The sequence below is a fragment of the Vicugna pacos genome, unplaced genomic scaffold, assembly GCF_048564905.1.
Source record: "Vicugna pacos unplaced genomic scaffold, VicPac4 scaffold_19, whole genome shotgun sequence".
In the NCBI taxonomy this organism is placed as follows: domain Eukaryota; kingdom Metazoa; phylum Chordata; class Mammalia; order Artiodactyla; family Camelidae; genus Vicugna; species Vicugna pacos.
The window spans coordinates 65,243,042-65,258,789 of NW_027328740.1; the positions used below are offsets into that span (position 1 = coordinate 65,243,042).

General features: G+C 45.0%; 1 protein-coding gene across 5 annotated transcripts in view; it reads left to right on the forward strand.

The window, feature by feature from the left end:
- Positions 1–15,748, forward strand: part of LOC140693124 (uncharacterized) — an 843,637-nt gene that overhangs the window by 738,963 nt on the left and 88,926 nt on the right. For 2 of the 5 annotated variants that reach the window (XR_012068807.1, XR_012068806.1), the window contains exons 1-2: positions 1,308–1,569; positions 2,963–3,131. The gene's annotated coding sequence lies outside the window, so the exon portion shown is untranslated. Of the gene's footprint in view, positions 1,570–2,962; positions 3,132–15,748 lie in introns of those variants that run through there. The other 3 variants (XR_012068820.1, XR_012068815.1, XR_012068817.1) reach the window with 3 other exon arrangements.

The window sequence follows — 15,748 nt, forward strand, 5'->3', positions numbered from 1 at the left end:
GGGTGAACGTGGGCTTGGGATTTCCAGGCAGTACCATTATGATGGTTTGTGGCAGGGAGCAGCATTCACTTTGCTTGTTTATTCATTCATTCAACAAACATTTATTGAGTAAACTCTGTGGGTCAGATGCTTTCATAGAGTTATCTGATTCTTCAGCAGTACTGAGAATCAGGTAATGTTTATAATTTTTAATCTGAGAAAATTAGCTCTGAGAGGTTATAACCCCCCCAAAGGAAGTATAACTCATAAAGGAGGGATAGAACATGTGTACAGTCACCTCCTTTTATGCAGGTGGTACCCTATGCATTTTACATTTTCAAACATCCGTAATCCAGATATATTCTTGTAAGGCAAGGCTTTTTTTTTTAATTGAAGTATAGTCAAGTTTACAATGTTGTGTCAATTGCAAGGTGTTTTTTGACTTTTGAATTAAAAAATACTTTTTCAGGAGGGAAATTAGGTGTATTTATTTGTTTGATTTTTTAAAATGAGGTACTGGGGTTTGAACCCTGGACCTCGTACATGCTAAGCATGTGCTCCACCAATGAACAGTACCCTCTACCCCAAGGCAAGTTTTCTTATCCATTACTATGAAGCTAAGGGGTTCAAATAAATTGAATAGAATTCCAGATCTTTTGATCCTACTGTGGTCCTTTTCTTTATATTCTGCTGAAGGGGTTTGGGGAAAGCATATCCTTTGTTCATTTCTTTATTCAGCATTTTTGAGTAGTGACTTTATATCAGAGCCTTGCTAGGTACTTGGAAATTTAAAATAAGAAATGACACTTCTCTGCAGGGGCAGGAAGCCTAGACCAAAAACTGGGTAATGTGATCCGAGCTACAGTAGCCATGTGCAGACTATGAGGACAAACTGTACCCCCGGATTTGCTTTGGCTTCCCTTGCCTTCTGTCTGGTACACACCAGGTCACCGCAACCCAGATGGGCCCATAGCACACAGCAGAGTATGTACCTCGATCTCCTCTCCTGTCTCGGCAGGGCCTGCAACATGAGCATCCCTGACTACGTACAGTGTGCTGAGGACCACCAGACTCTTCCCGTTGTAGTCCAAACCATGGAGATCATCTCAGAGGAGAATTTCTTTTGCATCTATCAGCTACTCACCTCGGTGAGCCATATCAGCCCATGTGGCTCCCAGTGGACACTCTGTATCCACTACAGGCACCGCTATGTGCCCGAGAATGGGTGGAGCGTCTTCCAGAAACACTGCAAGGTCGTGGGCCTTGTCACCATTACCGAATGTCTCTCTGCCAAGGCCTTGGAGAAGCTCCACGTGCAGAGGAGCTGTATGGCACCTCGATAATGACTCTCAGCTCTTTGTCTTTGTACTGCATGTGGAGGAAGTCGAGCAGCCGCGCACCGACGTTGCCTTCAAATTTAGAGGACTGCAGGGTGGTGGAGAAGAGGATCGAGGACTTCACTGAGTCACTCTTCATCTTGCTCAAGTCCAAGTGGCTGGATGGTGGCCCCAAGAATTCTGGGGACAAGATCCCCCTCCCCTGCATCCCGTTTGAGAAGGAGGACTTCATGGGACTGGACACAGACAGCAGGTAAGTTTACCTGGAGGCCAGTCCACCCTGGCTTTGTGCCGGATTGCTTCCCTACATCCAGAAAGGGATCAGCAAGGAAGAAGTCTGTCTTGTAGCCAAGGGGGGATGGAGATGCAGCCCGCCGGTTTACAGACATTTCAAAGTGAATCCGCCTTTGTTTCAGAGAGATCCTTTTAGGGTTAGTGTGGACACTTACTCCCGCTTTACAGCCATGACCATGGTGGGAACCCTGGGGTTGCTGTCCAATAAAGTAGCCAAAGCCACTGATGCTAGGAGCACTGGGGAGGAGGCTGGACTGAGCTGAGATGTGCTGTAGGTCAAATGCACATCAGACGCTGAGGCTTGTCTAGTAAAAGTATATAAACTATCTCTTTACTTCCTATATTGCTTACATGTCAAAATGATAGTATTTTACATACAGTAGATTAAGTAAGATCTGTTCTTAAAATCAGTTTCTAGTATTTGTTTTTTGTTTGTTGGTTTGTTTCTTTGTTTACCATTTTAAACGTGGCAAATGGGAAACGTTATTTACATGGCTCTCATTTCATTTCTGTTGGGCAGCCTGTCCTGGGACAGTCTCATCCCTTTGCTTATAGATGAGATGCTGAACCCCGAGAGGCAGAACGAGGAGCTGGTTGAGCTGGGGCTGGAGCCGGTGTCTCCTGCCTCCCAGGCCCAGCACCTATTCTGCTCAGGCCCTCTCTTCTTGCCCGACAGCCTCCATGCCAAGTTAGGACATCAGAAACACCGCCGGGGACTTCCGAATGAACTCCTTATGCAGGGAAAGGCGTATCACGGTGTATGGGACAGAGCAGGGAAATGTTCATTCTCACTTTTTCCCTGTGATTAAGTCAACGGCCCCACATTGCCTCGGAAGTACAGACGAGCTCTTCTGGGCTGCCTACCCCCCCAACTTCAGCTCTGTTTCCCGGTGTATCTGTTGTGCTGTCCCTCAGGCAGAAGAGGGTGAGATGCCTTTTCCGAGACGTGGAAACCTTTGCTGGGGAGAGTGAGGGAAGCTGTGTTCCCCCGGCCTACGGCCTCTGTCCTTGAGTCTGGAGAGGGCTCATGGTGGTCCCACAGGTGACGGTCGGAGAACCTGGCACATGTTTCTGGGCCCGCTGTGAAGGAAGTGCTCTGTGACTCTTGAACTTAGCTAAGATCAGATCCTACTCTCTGGTTGTTGGTAAGTTGGAGGAGAAGATGCTAGAGAATTGATAAAAAGAATGTCTAGACCAGCCCTGTGAGTGAGAAGCACAGGGGACACGAGTCCCACCTGCGAGAGACAATGTAGCGGGCTCTGGATGAATTTTCTGTTCCTCCCAGACATACCTCTATGACTTAAGGAAGGGGAGAGGCATGCTGTAGCCATGATCTGTACTTGTCCTCTCAGGGCCCTGTGATCTACATGCCCGCACTCCCCATCTGCTTCTTAAGATGAGCTGGCATGTATAGGAGCCTGGGCACTGCTGAGGGCATAGCTGCCAGCACCGTGCTACACCAAGTCTGGCTCCGTTCACCTCTCCTGTCAACACCTGCTGAGGCCCCAGGCATTAGTCAAGGTAGGTGCATCGGTGCAACATAAGCAGGGACCACTTCTCCCCCTGGACAGACTGGTGAGTGAGCAGTGGAAGCCTGGAGCCCTGCCCCAGCCCCCACGCCAGTGCCTCCTCTTTTGTCATAGGAGGCACTGGTGATATTTTTGCTCAACAAATGCTTGTCTCTGAGTCTGCAGCCCCACCAGAGAATGCCAGATTGTTTTTGCCTTTTGAAGTCTGCCCTTGGGACTTGGCGGAGTATCCGGATGTGTAATTAGCCCACAGTGGTTGACACTGTCCCCATTGTTTACCCAGAGCCTCGTGTACCAGGCATGGCTCCCAGTATCGAAATACAGCAGCGCATTAAACCTCCCTCCTTTTGGGTCTGTCTGTTCTGGTACCATAAGGGTTCAGCCAGCTTCTGAACGTCAGTGAGATAACGCGGCCAGTGAACTCGGATCAAGCACATTCTCCTCCAGTCACTTTTACCCCATTGTTGCTTTTAGTATTCCACAGTCATTAATTATTTAAACAATTCTTTGGTACAGGAGCAGAGCCTAATTCTCTCCTGCTACTCTTGGTGGAAGTGAGTAAAACGGTCCAGACTGAAATGCGACCACAATTTGTAGCTCAAAAGCTGCCTTGAAGCTTGTAGGTGGAATTTTGGTTAGGGGCGCTGACCACGTTGGGGTCCCCCGGCAGCGCCGCTCCCCTCAGGTCCCTGCTTTCCCTGGAGCAGGGGGTGAGGGTGGGTCTCACCATCCCCTCGTCCCTGGCCTCACACACTCACGTAAATTCTTGTACATGCTGTCAAAATCATTTTTGTTCTTGTGTGTTTCTAATTTTCTCTTGTTCCTCTTTTCCTTTTTCTTTATTCCTTTTTCATTTGTACTGCCCAGTGAGCATGTTGTTGCATCTGAAAATGTGGGCTGTGCACACCCTGCATTGGAAATAGCCAGATTGCCCTCCATACTGTCTCCATCGCTTTAAAAAGCAAAATCTTAATATCTGTCTTGATCCATGTATTATCCTAGTCATTTTGTATTTTCTAATGTTTTGGAATATTTGCTTTGTTAGCACATTACCCACTGGTGTTAGATACCTGTTAAAATCCTTGCTTTCAGGGACCTGTTTGGTCCTCCTTTTAGTTGGTGACAAATGCGCCCTTATTAAATTTGTTTGATTGTTTTGAAGAAGTAAGATGCGAATTGATTTAGTCGGCTGCTCAGGGATTCTTTTCATGGAGTATTTAAACTTGTAAGGTCAAACTCTGCAGCATTTTGCTCGATTCCTGCTTTTACACAAACGTGCTCGGCACGCGGTTCCTGGCTGTCGCTGTGTGACGTGCGTGACGGCGCTTCCTGGCCGGCGGTCACTGGTGAGGAAGTGGCCGCCACGGAGGTGACAGCTGCAGGGGACGCTGTTGGAGGAAGCGTTCACCGTTTGGTTCTTTAATTTTTTTTTTTTGCATTCAACTTCCCCGTGCCATTTACTTTACTTTGCCTTCATAAAGGGGCAGAATTGGGTCTAAAATCCATGACACTATTTGTTCCCTTTACGAGGCTGGTTTTTCTGGGTATCAGGACAACATGACCTTCTCCTAAGTAGCTGGCTCACCTGGATCTGTTGGACACAGGGACAGCTAAAAGGGCCGTAGCTTCCTCTCTGCTCCAGCCAGTGGGCATTCAGAGCTGGGTCTGTGGTTTGCCTCAGCAGCCGTGCAGACCTCCCTGCCCCGGCCTTTACTTTTAACCCATGTTGGCAGTAAAGAGTTGAATCCGTTTCTGTTGCAGCTGACATCCACCACTGACAGCCGTGTCGTTAGTTTGTGGTAGTCAGTCTCCAACACCCCAGACAACCGTGAAGGAAGATGATTTGGCCAACCTAGGACCCTGGATTCTCACCCTCACCATGGTTCATCTCACCCGGTGGAAGGGTTTGGCCACCACCATCATGCTGACCATGAGGCCTTGTTTCTCCTTTCATGCTCTGGTCCAAATGTGGACACTTCATTTTTCACTGAATTTGTCTCGCTTGAGACAGGCCAGAATATCTGAATGAGTCCATCACATTCTGGGTGGGGAACAGAACAGAAGTAAGTGTCGCAGGTAGATGGAGTCTAGGCTGTCCGGGTTGGCAAATGCAGGCTGGGATCTGTGATGGCTGGGCTGTACACTGGACACAGGCCTTTCCCGTCGCTCCCGAGAGCCCAGGAGTTGGAGTGATAACAGCCTTGCCTGGGTTCCCCCATCCTCATCTGCTCACTGGCAAGTGTGTCTGCTAATTAGGAGCTCCCCCAGACCTCGGGCCCTTCAAAGCTCAGACCACGGGAAAATCTTGAGTCCCTTCTCCTGGGCCTCCTGTGTGAGAATCCAGTGCCTTCTGAGGTGACCAGCGGCAGGAGATGCCTCCCCCTCCAGGGAGCACCCTACGGCGAACTGTTAGTGAACCATGCTGTGAGCTTGTGTGTTTCCGGCCATGGTCCCTGCAAAACCACACTTGAGATCAGCTTATTGGCGAAAATAACAGGACTGATTCCAGGGCAGGGCCGGGGGGAGGGAACAGTGGAAATTGAATGTGAGCTGAGACAACTAGGTGGGTGCTGAGGCTGTTACTAAAATGGGGAGTCTGGGAGGTACCTGCCAGGAATCGAATTCCAGAGTAAATGGTGGACATGAGGCATTTTTAAGATGCCATTTTTCATCCAAGTTAGGACTTCAAAGAGGCACTCGGCTCTATGAGACTGGGGCTCAGGTGAAGGAGCTGGATTAGAGATACAAGTTGGGAGTCGTCATTCTTAGCTGGTGTTCATAGCCTTGCATGTGAATTAGATCATCTCGAGAGCTGCAGACTGAGGCTGAGGGAGGGGAGGGCTGTGCCTCGGTTGGAGGAAAGCCCAGACCATGCAGCTTTGGTGTGTCAGCCAGCGGCGTTTGTCATTTTCAGAGCAATCCCATTTATCCTTAAGGGGCCTGGGGGTCAGCAGGGCCAGCCAGAAAGAAATCCAAAGGGAGAGTCTTGGCCACGTGTGCGTCTTAGGAAGGTGCAGAGGCTGCAGGATACGGAAGGTTAGAATCCTCAGAAGCTGGAGTTGGAGTGGGGAGAAGGTATTCACAGTCACCTGTGAGGGAGGGAGGGAGGCCTAGGGAGTCCCCACCCTACCGGACTCGCTTTCCCATGAACAGGAGGCAGTCAGACAGAGGATCTGAGGTAAGAAGGATGGGCACTGGGAGGGGAGCCAACCTGGAGAATGGTGCTTGGAAAGTTCGGGAATAGTCTCCCTGAAAAATAGAGTTAAAAATACCCAGACTCTTAAGAATATTGTTAGTGACTTGGGAGGAGGCAGTTGTTTTTCTGGCCTCCTAAGGGTAAGTCATGTATCCAGGGATACACAGAAGATATGGGCAGTCTGTTCCGGGGACTTGATCCTTACCAGGGGGATCAGTGCAAGTTTAAAGGGGCAGAAGTGCAGCGGAGGGAAACTAGCCAGGCCCCGTGTCAGGTAGCAGTCGGCCGCCCTACTTGCGTGTTTCATTCACATCCATGACTCCCAGGTGGGCGCTGACAGCCCCCTTTTGGGGATTGGGAAGCCTTCTCAGAGGGGTTAAGGAATTGGTTTGTTTAGCGGTTGATAAATGCTGTAGCAGGATTCAAGCAGAGCCTTGTCAGACTTCAAGGGCATGTTCTCTCTACTGTTTCCAGTACTTCCCTGTTATACCTGGAATGGTGAAGTGGGTCAAATTTGAAGCCTTTCAGAAAAAGTATGATTTAAGTGCCTCAGGACTGTTTCACAAAGCTCAGCGTTCTTTGATGGTTCTGAAGCATGCAGTGGTTTTCTCCCCACAGAGGTAACGTCTAACTCCATTGTCGATGATGTGGTTGCAAATGATATACAGGTGTAAAACCACACTTCGCAGCTTCTAAAGGGAAACTCTCCAATTCTCCCTTGATCGGCTTTCTTCCACGGGATGTAACTGTGCTGCAGCATAGGCCTGAGCTTCCGTATGGAGTGAGGATTTAATATCCGATGTTAGCATAAAATGGTCAGATGAAGAAAACCGACATTGACAATTTATTTTTGGGTTTCATTAGTCAAGATATACTATCAGTTAATGGCCCATATAGCAAATGAAATTCAGTATAGGACATTGCATTTCTTCCTTTCTATTTAGAGTTCTCTTACCGAATAAGGTTGCCTGCTTTGGAACATCAGTTTCACCACCACGGCACCTATCAGTGTGTTGGTGTGATTGCATTTACAGAGTGAATCTAATCTGGTCTTCCTCAGCCCCAAACACTCCAGTGCAGAATCACGGGCTGTAGCCATCTGTTAGTCACGCAAATACTTCTAAAATTATATGATTCCAGAAAAGAAAGAAGAGAGAGAGAGAGATTGCCTTTATCAAATTTCCTTTCAGTTCTAAATGAAAACTGTTGTTGAGCAGCTCTGGTTTCCTTTGGATATGAATATATACATTTCTTTGCATGTAACCTAGGTTTTGGACTAGAACACCAAGTTCTTGCTGTCCCCAAGCCACAAAAATAGTAGCCAAATTGCACACGTGTGAAATAGTTTATACTTTTTTCTGAGAAAGTATCCTTGAATTTGGGACTTGGACTGTGATTTCTGCTTTTTGCTTCCCTCAACCGTCTTGTAATCTCTCACTCCTTCCCACGTGGTTCTCAAGTGTTCGTGGTCTCAAAGGAGCGGGCAAACACCCAGTTGGTCACCATGTACTGCTGCTATAGATAGAGACCAGACAAGACCTAAAGGACATTATCGGAGAGGAATTCCTGGAAGAAATGGGCTCTACATTCATTTGTGAGGACAGAGTAAGAGTCAGCCAGGAGAAGAAGTCAAGAATGTGTCTCAGATTGCAGGTGCAGCCCGGGCAGAGGCCTGGAGGCTTTTGGCGCGGGCACCCGTGGAGAGTGCCCTGTGCGGTCCAGGGTGGAGGGAGCCCCTGCTGGGGAGGACACTGGAGAGAGTCTGGGATGTAGGGCTTTGGAAGAAGTTGAGTTTTACTAGAACTGACACAGTAGGCAGTGAAGGGTGTCAACAGAAGTGACCCTCAGGAAAGGTACTTCTGGTTTTGCTTCTGATATTCTACAGACCGAAGGATCGGGACGGGCGAGAGCAGTAATGTCTGTCCCTTTGAGACCCAACCAGTCATTCATTTATACATTACACGTGCACTTCTGTGAGTCTAGGGGAAAGAGCGTGTAGCCACATTAGTAAGCAAAATGTATTTGCTTCTTGAGAGCTTAGCATTGTCAGAAGTTGACTTAGCCTAGAATGTTCTAGGAAGAGAGGAACAAATTGTGGAGGTTGGAGGGAGGGAAGGCTTCCTTGGGAAACAGTCAAAATGAGACTGGAGCAAGTGGGAATTAGGAGCAGGTCAGGGGCCCCTGTGGTCACTGGGGACCTGTGTACTTAGGTGAGGATGGGCGAGCAGGGTCTGGGGTGGGGCTAGAACTCTAACAGGGAGCCTCTAAAGGGTTTAAAGTGGGGGTTGATGTAATCAAATTTGTGATTTGGGAAGGCTGCCGTGGCTCTCTGTGTTTGTATAGCGGGGAAGAGGGGGTGGGTGCCACCAACTGGGGGATCATAAGAATACCATTCACAGGCTGGGATATGGGCATCGGGGCTACTTGGGGATGGCAGGGGCAGTGTGGATGATGGCTTTCCTTATTGGGGGACTTGTTAGCGGGCCGACCTAGAGGCATTTTGTGGCTGGAAGAAAACTGATGGAGGCCGCCAGGTGGATTTTCCTCTTCTCTCCTTCCCTGCCTAGTGTGATGATCTTAGCTCAGCCAACATTTGGAACAAAAGAGCTAATTTCCAGGGTTGCCCAGGACTTTGTAGAGCTCCTTCGAGTGAGATCTGATCGGATTTAGGTTTGTGTTCAGATCTGGATGTTCACTTAGCTAGAAACGTCCTGTCATTTCGATTTCCATAGGGGTTTTTTACTTCATAAATATTGCTTTCTTGGTGAGAGGAAATTTAATACAGCTGTTGTCTTTTTCAAAAAAATCATATCATTTAAGAACTTTAATATTCAAAAGAATAGAAATATATAAAATATTTAAGGAAGTCTTTGGTGTAGTTTCTTTGCTTTCTGAGCTAATGTGGAGTTAAAGCCTTTGCATTACTTAATAGCACATCCTTGTCAGTATTTAAAGAGCTGATAGTGGGCGCCCCAGGCCCCACCTCTCAAAGAATCGTTAAAGTTTTCTCTGAAATAGTGAGGTCATAAAGGTCTTGTTTTCAGAAATCAAACGGTTTATAATACGCAGCATAGCCACATTTATAAAATAATAATTAGTTCAAAATTAAGAAAGTGGAGGATAATTGATTTTTTTAAAGCCTATACATAAACTTTCTTGTGCTAATGTTGCAACTGGAAATTTTGAAAAGAAAAATCCTACTGCAATATCATCTACATGGAATACATATATGAGTTTTACGCTTGAAAAGTAACTGCGCAGTGGTTTTCAAAGTCAGGAGCATTCCAGCTCAGATACTGGCAGTGATGGTTGCTGGTTTTCAATGAAAGAGCCTAAATTTGCCTTCTTAGCTTTTTTATTTTTGTATTGAGAGGGTTGATTAGTGCTTTGCGAGCATGATTTTGCGGCAAATTGAGGGCAGATGTCGTGTAAAAACAGTGAGATATTTTCATGCATTTTATTTTCTGGACATCACCAGGGCACATGTGGGGTTTGTGCCTGCAGGCTGGAATGCTGCAGGACTCCCTAATCCATCACCATTATGTCCTGGAGCTGCTCAGGTCATTGAATGCTTTTCTGTTGCTTGGAGGAAAGGTGGTCTGAAGGAGATGATCAGATGTGCAGTTAAAGTGCTATTACTTGAAATAAGAGTAATCTAGAAACATTGCTCTAACAATACAGGATGAGGGAGGAGAATTGTCTGAGCTACTTGCAGTGGGGAGTCTTCTCATGTTTCTCCCACACCGTGACTCCTGCCAATATCCGCCACAGTCCTGCACGGTAGTCCTGCCGAAGCAAGCAAGCACTTTGCTCAGAAACACACTGAATTTCCTTGTGCCTCTGTTTGTTGGCTTTTTTTTGAAAGCACATTTTGCCCTTTGCTTAAATGCCATCCATGCTAGTCAACTCTTACACTCATTTTTCTGGAACTCGTCCATAAATAGCTGCTGAATGGATGAACAGAATGTAGTATCTCCATGTAGTGGAAGATTATTCACACGTAAGAGTGAATAAAAAAGAAAAAAAAAAGAGGAAAATGAAAAATGCCACCTGTTTTGGGAAGTCCACTTTGACTGTTCAACCCACACTTTTCCCTTTGAAACCCAATCACTTATGCTCCACTCTACTCTTTTTGATAGTGCTTACCACCTAATAATCTTTAACGTTTTCAAAAAAAAAATAGAAAGAGATGCTGATACCACTTCAAAATATACAAGCCTTGATAACAGCTTGTTAATTGAAAGGAAGCAGACACCAACGGTCAAATATTGTTGATTTCAGTGATCTGAAATGCCCAGAAAAGTCACATGCAGAGGCAGAGAGCAGGTGATGGCTGGAAGGGGCTGGTTGGAGGGGGATTAGGGAGTGACTGCTAGTGATAGGCGGATTCTTTAGGGGTGATGAAGTCTTCTGGAAATAGAAGGTGATGGGTGCTACACAACCGTGAGTTTGCAGAAGACTGCTGAGCGCTGTGTCTGGGAGTGCCTGTTGTTGGGGCATCTTTATTTTGTTCTCATCCTGCAATGTGAAGAGCCATCTTCTGCTGTGGCTGTTCTACTCCTGTGAGTGGTGAGGGTCAGAGACTTTGCAGAGTCATGTTTCTTTTTTCCCCCTGGGTGAGTGTAGGCAAAAAAAGATTTAAGCCTAAGAAAGTGCTCCATCTGCAGAAATGTCTTTTTGTTTTGCATGATGTAAAAACCTTGAGAGCTTTTAATCGTTGAGGCCAGTCTGTGGGGGGAAATACCCCGTGAAGCCTGTTTGAGCCCGGGAAGCACCGTGCATCTCTCCCAGACACGGGTGGGGATTTCACCCCCGTTCAGGCAGTGAAGGGCCCAGACCCGTGAGCAGACTTGACAATCGTGAATATTTACGTGTATCCGCTGCTTCATCTTGGATATTAATTTCAAGCTGAGTCAGTTTGTGGCGGCAGCCTCATCCTACATCAGGAATTTATAGTATCTGCTCTTTGAGGTGAAGACCTGACAGACTTGATTATTTAACAGTCTGCCTTGAATTGATATCTCAGATTCCTTTGTCAAAAGCAAAACAGCAGAAATACAGACGTCCTTTAATGCCAATGTGACCTGGAACGGGATTAGCCTCTGTGCCTCAGTCGCCTTATCTGTGAGTGGGTAAGATGATAACAGTGCTTCCCTCAGAGGAGCTGGTGAGGGGAGAGTCAGAAGCACAATTGGAGGACTTACACGAGGTGCTCATGAATGACCTAGTTTAGTGCTGTCAGTCTGGTGAGGCCTCAGGGGCAGAGATGTCAGAACAGAGCAGTCCTAGCCAGAGCTCGATCCGTGATGGCAGCTGTTATGATCAGTATCACCACTGTTGATTATCAGGTAGTTTATGACTTGGTAATATGAATTCATGAATAATGTTAAAGAACTAGATATCTCAGATCCAGTTTACATAGTCCTCAAAATTTCCTCTGAGAAATAGATGGTATTTTCCCCATCTTAAATCTGAGATGAGTCTCTAAAAAAGTCTGTATTCCTCCATCGTTTTGCTTTAATTCCCCATTTCTTAAAAAACAAAGTTTTTAAATGGAGTTACTGGGGACTGAACTGAGTGCCTCATGCATGCTAAGCACATACTCTCCCACATGAGGTATAACCTCCTCCCTGATTTTTTTTTAATTTACTTTCTTAATTTACGGAGTTTAGAGGCCTCTAATTCTTTTTCTGGAGACTTGTCCATGAACCTGTAAATCTATAATTAATGGACAAAATTTGGTTTATTAAAAAAATCAATAGAATATTGTGCAATCCATCCAAAAAGAAATGCTCATTGACTTAAAATGTTTCTCCTTTAAGGTGATTTCTCCTTTGTGGTCTAGCTTAATTTATTAACAGGCATCCTCATCATCATAATGACCAAACTCGCTCTGAGTGGACACCTACCTAAGGCTAAAGTGCTTTCCTCATGTTTTAGTTCATAGCAGGTGTTTGATTGTAGGTATCAGTGTCTCCTTTTTTGCAGCTGAGGGATTGAGAGATGGAGCAGCTTGTCCCAAATTACACGCAGCAGGCTGTGGCTAGCTCGGTGCTGGAACCCAGGCTGCAAAGGATGCTTTCTTAATTGCTCCTCTAATCAGCCTCCCGTTAAGTGGTTACCCAAACACCTGTGACTCCATAAATGGCCGAGTTTAGTGATCTCAGCTTGATGATGCCTTCAAAGGAGAGACACCATTGAGAAGGTGAGACAGAGAGGCAGAAATTACAATTGTTTATTTTCACAAATTTATAATTCTCAGGTAATTACTTAAAAAGTTAATTTTATATTTTAGTGCTCTGTAAGCACTAAAAACATAACATTAAAAATAATTATAGTGCAAAAGAGAAGTGGGCTCTGAAAGTCCAACCACTGCTATTGATGTTACTTGTTTTTCTCTAGTGGCCCTTATTGACAGAAATACTTACAAAGACTGAATTGGTTTTATGTAGTCTTAATATGGAAGAAAAGATTGTCAGTGAATATTGTAAGTAAAGTCTTTACTCTTTTCTTTCCTGTTGATGAATATGTAAGTTGTTTTCATGGCTTAAGTACATTTCCTCATTTGTGAAATTTTAGTAATATTGTTTAATTTGTCTGACTGTGAGAGTTAGATGCCTTGTATACAAAGAACACAAGAGGTGCTTAATAAAAGTGCTGTCACAATGACAGATATTTTAGATTGATCAACTCTGAATACTAAAGAGTGTCGCTTATTTCTGATGCATATTTAATATGTATATGTATGATATATTTGAATATGTTTTAAAGTAACAAGGATTCATTTTTTTTGGTGTAGTATGAAGTTTTAATGAAATCTGTATCATTCTAGTGAGACAGGGACTAGTTAAATTGCCTTAATCAGATGACCTTGAAGATTATTTACACAGAATATGTATTGTTACAAATCAGAATTTATGTTGCCGTGTAACCATCCACTCAGATATTTAAATTCGTGGGATTCTGACCAGATCAATTAAGTTTAGTAAAATCCACATTGATCATTTTCAGGGAATAAGCTCCTCTCTTTTGTGATTAAAGAAAATTTTGATTTTTTTCTACACTCTTAACAGGTTTAAAATATCAAAACATTGATTTGACACATTACTTTTTTAATAGAGAGAATAAAGCTCATGCTGTTTTATTATGTAAATAAATATTTTTGTATGTCGACAAACTTGTATGATATCCTGGATCTTTGAGAAGTATTTTGCAAGATATTAGATAACCTACTGTTGGAAAAATACAAGCGTGACTTTTATGAACATAGGCGTAGTACAGATCTGTTGGTTTTTGCTACAGTGCAAGACATGAGGCCTAGGATGCCTTTGCTGCCGATTGCCAGGAGGACACATTCCATGTCTCAGTTTCCCCTCCTGTAAAATGAAGTGGCTGAACTGGATTCTTTCCTCTTCTAAGATGAGTTTCCATGAGCCTATGTCTTCTGTTTATATTCAGGAGTATTAGCAGTATCAAATTAAATACTGAATATCCCTCCCTTCCCCCGAATCAAAGTGCAGTATATGCTACATAAGCTTTTAGTTATCTGATTCTCCTTTCTGATCCTACAGGCAATTTTTGTGTTGCATCTTTCCCGGCAACCTGGAAGGTCATTTTAGCCATAGGTGGCACTGTTGCACCTTCTTACAGTCTTAACATTCCTGTTTGTAAAAGAAGGCTTAAATAACTTTATTTTATTTTGATTTCTTTACTTAATGCTTCAGAAGAGCCCAATGTCTTTTATGTGTGTCTACCTGGAAAAGTTATTCTGCTTATATCTTAGATTTATTCTGTCATCTCACTGTGAACATTTCAGACTTGCTGTGCAAGCAATGGGAAAATCGGGCTTTTCTTCTAGTGTTAGAAACCAGTGAGCCGGGATTTTATAAAACAGCTAGAAGTGGCATCTGGAGGACCTTAAAGGTCAAAAGTGTATTGAGTTCCCTGAGTTTTGACCCCGCCGCTGTGTGTTAATTGGTGGTAGGAGATTTGGTACATATACGAAGGGGTGTAGTTTTTTGACTTGGGTTTGGTTGCACGTGCTGCCACTGAGCCACGTGAGCCTGAGACAGTTCGTTTTGAGTTTTTCCCTCGTCTGTGAGATGGGGACATTCATATATGAATTGTAGAATTGTGAGAATTAGAAATTATGTGCAGTGTTTACCACAGTGTGTATGTCAAGAGGGCTCTTAAACTTTAGCTGCTGTTTTGTGTGAAGCCATCATTTGGGAGTCTTTGGCAATTACTAAGAAACAGGAAAATAAGAAGAGCTGTTTTTATGATGAAAGATATTTGAGGAGGTTCCATAGTTCCTATACCCATAATTTAGCATCAGCAGAGTCAGGACAGTTACACAGTCGCCCTGAACCAATGTTAAGCCACAGAATTATTTGTTGCTTCATATATTTTGGGGCTTAAGGAGATCCAATACTTATACACATGTTGTCTCCAGCAGCCAACTGAGAGATGACACAAAAGAGTAGACAGGCGATAAATGTCTTCTTTGTTACTGATGAAGCCACGTTCTTCATGAACTTCAAGGCTGTGGGAAAATGCGTGTCATGATACTGTGTCCCAGAAATACAGACTCACCCTGTCCCATGTAGCTCTGGGCCACAGCGAGCCTTCCCTTGAGAGGACCTGCCCCTTCATGCACAGGGCTTTCCTGCCATGGAGCTGAGCATCCCAGGTGCTTCCCAATGGTGACCAACACTGGAGTGAAAGGAAGGGTTTCACATGCCCCGCTTGTCTCCCCGGACTCACACCTCACTCTGTTAGTGTGATGAGTGCTAGCTGTGGGCCAGGGGCCAGGGGTGTGAAGGGAGAAGCACTCTCCATGGCCCAAAAGAGTGGTTAGGAGGCATCCCGTCCCTCAGTTTAAACAGGTGGTGGGGTGGAACATAAGGGTACTCCCCAATTGTTTATAAAAGGAGAAATAAGGATGTTCTTTGGGACTTAGGCTAGCCAGGAAACACATAAGATGATTAGAGGGGAGACTTGTAAATCACTTTGATATTAAGTTGACATTTGTTGAACACCCAAAATGTGCTACATTCTTTTCTGAGCATTTTACAGAAATGAATCCTTCAATCTTCTCAACAAGCGAGTAAGGAAGGTTGGATTGTTATCCCAGTTTTACAGTGTGGAAATTGAGGCACACAGAGGGTAATTAAGTTGGCAAAATCACAGAACTAGTAATTGGCAGAGCTGGTATTTAAACCCTGGCTGTCTGGTTTTGAGGCTCCCAGAGATGGGCTTTTTGTGTTTAGCGTTATCAGCATCCCTGAATCTTTGTACCTCTGTGCATCAGTTAGCCTATAAAGGACAGGGAAAGGAGAGTTACATGGGTGCTCATAGTCATGTCTTGCCGCCGTCCACGGAGAGTGCACCGTGATTGGCGTTAATTGTCTTCT